Source organism: Cornus florida, unplaced genomic scaffold (genome assembly GCF_030987335.1).
Source record: "Cornus florida cultivar Cherokee Brave unplaced genomic scaffold, ASM3098733v1 CherokeeBrave_3.0.0_Hap2_Chr04, whole genome shotgun sequence".
NCBI lineage: Eukaryota > Viridiplantae > Streptophyta > Magnoliopsida > Cornales > Cornaceae > Cornus > Cornus florida.
The window spans coordinates 4,011,730-4,016,634 of NW_026775574.1; the positions used below are offsets into that span (position 1 = coordinate 4,011,730).

The following is a 4,905-nucleotide window of genomic DNA, read 5'->3' on the forward strand; positions in this document are numbered from 1 at the left end:
CGGACTAATAGTCGAGGAGCATTTTTGCAATTCGCCCAAAAAAAAAAAAAAAAAATTCCTTTCTGGAAGAACAAACTAATTGAATTTTAAACTACTAAAGACAATAATTGAAAAGTAAATAGAAAATTAAATGCATACTTTTCATAGATTTATGTCGCGCTAATAATTATTCCCCCATGTGAAGCCTACCCACACAAGTTTTTATAGCTTTGTTTTAGGTAGCCTAATAATGTTGTCTATTAATGGCAAGAACATGATATAAAAGATTAAAATAAAAAAATATCCAAAACCTGAAATTGTTTTTTTTTTTTTTCCGAAAAGCAAAACCTGAAATTGTTGATTCTCTTTAATTCGTTTAAGAGTTAGGGTTAGGGAAAAAAAAATCATCACGGTCTTTCAATATTTTCCGAGTACTTTGGATTTCATACAAAAATTGTGTAAAACTTTACTTTTGAGTTTAAATTTGAAAGCAGACTCCCTTCGTATTTAAAAGTAAGATTATCGCTTTTAGTTGGGATTCAGTGTTTTCCTTTGGATAATGACTCTGCAGTGGGATTTGCCCATGGGGGAGACTTTTCAATCAGCACTCGGGAAAGCATTGAAAAATGGGGTTGTTAGATGTTTTGAATTAGCATACAGGATCTTAAAATTTGATTCCTAGTGCTTCTGATTCATTTCGACATTATTTCCCACCAATTATCCTTTTCTACTATCATTGCAGATTTGTTTTTGACTTTTGTTAATTTCCTAAATTTTATATCGGATTTTACTGTATAGTTTTTTTTTTTTTTTTTTTTTTAAATAATGGGCTCAACTAAAGACGGAATTTTAGTAATCAAACATTACAATACGTTGAGATTTCTGTAGAAGATTCTTAAAGAGCACTATAAACAAACATATTTAAATCTCTTTTTCTATCAAGAAAACATAGATGCTAATAAATATGATTAAATTTCATAAACATAGTGAAAACCCATATAATAAAAAAAATTATTTTGCTAATTGAACAACAAAATTGACAAGTCCAATCCCAATCTATGAAATTTCGATAATCACATTGCAATCCAATATTTAAAAAACCAAGTGCAAGGGATACAAAAACTAATTTTTAATATTTATATTAAAAATTCAAAAAAAAAAAAAAAAATTTGCTTCCAAAATGAAAAGGTGAAAAAGCAAGAAAGATGGAGAAATGATAGGCAGGAGTGAAAGTTAACCAAAATAAATAAATAAATAAATAATAAAAAAAACCAAAGTAGGCATAGACGCATAGTAGTAGATCACAATATGAAAGACAAAAGTAACAGAAATAAGAAGAGTGAAACAAACTAATAGCTAATAAAATAGTCCTACATGAACATATCTTTTATACAATAATTGTCGTTATGCTAACACTGGAAAGAAACTATTTTGGGACTCGATAGATAAATTGATACACTGTATATCATGAAAGCATATTCTTAAGGACCTAGACGGGTGGGTGAATAAGTTTTCTTCCTCAACTTTTGTTACCGATTAAATTACCAATTGATTAACTATTCTCTCCATCCCAAAATAATTGGGTACCTTGGCAAAGTACCCAATTATTTTGGTACATAGAGAATATTAAACTCACAGCGATCGACATCTTGCCCGAAAAACAATAACCAAGATGTTAGCAAGAAGAATAACTGTCCCAAATCCAATCCCAACAGCCACACCAATGATAGTGTCATTCTCTCTGTTGGAGTTATTTCGTGGTTCATCAGGAAGTGGATCCCTAGTTGGACACGGAGAAGCATATTCACCACATAGACCCAAGTTCCCCTCGTAGCTCGAGTTTGGAAAAGTTGAAAACTGACCTCCCGTTGGGATTACCCCGTGGAGTTGATTGTATGCAATGCTGAACTTGGACAGAAAGCTGAGACTTTCCAAGGAAGGAGGAATAGTTCCAGAGAGATTATTATGGGACAAGTCCAGTGACTCTAGGCTTGTCATACCTGACAAATTACTAGGGATGGTTCCTGATAAATTATTGCATTTCAGATCCAAGACATGCACCTTTTTTAGATTCCCGAACTCCGGCCAGATTGGTCCGGTAAGAAAGTTGTTACTGAGGTCCAATGTGGGTGGAAAGCGGTCGACCTGATTGTATTGCAAACTTCTAGCACTTAGATTCCGTCTCATGAAAAAGGGGAAATCTTGTGAAGGCTCTTCCAACGAGATATTCCGGAAGATGAGGCTCTGTAATCCAGTTAGGCTTTTTGGAATTTCCCCAGTAAAAGAGTTGTTTGATAAGTCCAAGTAAAAGAGGAACTGAAAATCACCTAACCAAACTGGAATAGTTGCTCTCAAGTGGTTCCATGACAAATCCAACAATTGCAAGTTTTTGCTACCACTCAACCACTTTGGAACTAAACCCGTGAGTCCACAGTTGGCAATAATGAGAGCTTTCAGTTTTATAAACTGCAGACCAGGATCAGCGGGCAATTCTTCACCATGGAAATTCATGGTTAGAATCAAAGTAGTTAGGTTCGAACAATGCTGTAGAATTTGAAGGGCAGCTGATAGGTTATGAATTTCGGAAGTGGAATTAGAGATGGAAAGGTATGTGAGACTCGGGAAATTCTTGAAGCTTTCTGGTATTTGGCCAGTGAAGTAATTTTGTGCAAGATTTAAAGTTTGCAATTGTGGACACAACGAAAGATTACCAGGAATAGGCCCCGAGAACTGATTATTAGCTATATTAAGAGACACCAGATTAGTCATAGCCGAACAGTTGAGATCAAATGAACCCTCCAAAGAATTGTTTCTCAAACTAAGAGACTCCAGGGTCTGTGAATTTGCCAATGAAAAGGGTATGTGACCAGAGAAATTATTTGATTGAGCTGAGAAAAACTGTAACTTCAGAAATCTATGAAAAAAATCTGGTATAAGTCCTGAAAACCCATTTGATGATATATCCAAGCCTATAAGGTGAGAAAGGTTACCAATACCCGTGCTCAGCTCCCCGGAAAGCATGTTATCCTGAATACTCAATCGCGCCAAATTTGGTAGCCGAAATACATCTTCTGGTATACCACCAGTGAGATAATTTGAACCGACGAAGAGATGCTCTAATGAACTACAATTGCCAAATCCTGCTGGAAAATGACCTTGGAAATAATTCATAGCAACATAGATACCCCGAATTCGGGGTGAGTTGTCACAGATACCCACAGGAACCGAACCACTGAAAGAATTATCCGACATGTCAAGATGTTGGATTGAAGGCAGGCTGATATTCGTCGGAATCTGGTTGGAAAAATCATTGTTGTTCAAGTCTATCACCTCTAATTTTGGCAAATGTAAGAGCAACGCGGGAAGCGGGCCTCGGAGGAAATTGTGAGAGAGATTGAGGGTTTTGAGCTGGTCCAAATGGCCTAATGATTCGGAGAGCTCACCCGTTAATCTCTGCTTTCCAAGATCCAACTTCACCACCCTACCGGAGTCCACAGGATTATCATTCAATCCGAGAGAAGTCGAGGAATTGCAAGTGATGCCTACCCAATTACAGCAATTGGGGCTGATGAATTGATGTCCCACCCAACAATTTCAGACTCCAGACCATTCAAGAAGCCCTGTAATGCCCTCAGATCAATTGAATTGCATGTCAGGTTCTGAGAATTCATAACCTCAGCTTGTAAAGAAAACCCTAGAACGATAAAGATAACCCAGAAGTACTCTAAAACAACCATCTCAGCAACACAACAAAAATCACAGTACCATACACCCTAGACAGAGAGAAGAAGGGGAGGTGTTGATAAAGTCAGGGTACAAGGAAACCCTTAGGAAAGGAAATAGAAAAAAGAAATGAGGGAAACAAAGATAAAATAATAGAAGGAAAAGGGATCGTGAAACACAGACCTGAAAATGTAGGGAGAGAGATGGACAGAGCGAGACATTGGGCTGGCTTCAAAATGCCGTCTAAATGGGGTTGCTCTCCTTTATCTTCAAATTGAAAGGGAGACAGATTCAGTCACTGCATTCAATGCACTACATTTTTTTCTTCTTCCAATTTTTGTCACGTCACCTCTTACTTAACCCAGATTTAAGCTTGGTTATGTTTCACCCACCCACGATTAAACTCAAATATTAAAAATTTTGACCCAAATTATTTTGAAACCAATTTCAAACCTGTTCAAACCTTCAGCCCTAATTCAAAATCCCTGTAACCCATAATTCATCCACTGTCCTTAACCTTTCGCCCCATTTCCTTGCATGGTCATGTTGGGAAACGTGCATGTTTTAAAAACTTTTCAAGAGATCAAGAGATTTTCATTCAGATATCTTGATTCATCACATAGAGACAAGTTTTATGCAAAAATAAAATATAATGTGTTATTTAATTAACAAATTGAATACTTATATCAAAGGTCTGAGTAAACCTTTAAATCTTTCCTCTAAAGTGAATGTTCTCACTTATTGTAAATACCTTAACATACCTTAACAAGATGCTATCTGCATGGATCTCCATCTTTTTGGTAATAATTTTGCCTTTAGAAATCACCCATAAGTCTCCATGAATGACCTTGGAAAACTAGGCTTGTGGGAGCCTTCATTAGATGAGAACATTAACCCTAATATATATCTTTTTCCAGAGGGAGAAAATATATATCTTTTTCTTTCTACTAAAAATTACCCCTAAAATATACATAGACCATGTATATATATATAGGCAACATAAAGATAAGGAAAAGGAAATAATAAATCATTCTCAATCTCTAATTCACATGTCTCAAATCTAATAGGATTCCAATATCGAGTTAGGTTATGAGTGAGAATCCTTTGGGCTTATTATTTTATTGGCTACAATGAATTAATAATTAGCCCAGTCCATGGACCCAATTCAATTAATTCATAAGTTAATTTCTATCCACTAAAATA

The 4,905-nt window shown here is 35.7% G+C and overlaps 1 pseudogene; it reads right to left on the bottom strand.

The window, feature by feature from the left end:
* Positions 1–315: 315 nt before the first annotated feature.
* LOC132302541 (phytosulfokine receptor 1-like) lies at positions 316–3,997 on the bottom strand (annotated as a pseudogene).
* Positions 3,998–4,905: the final 908 nt, after the last annotated feature.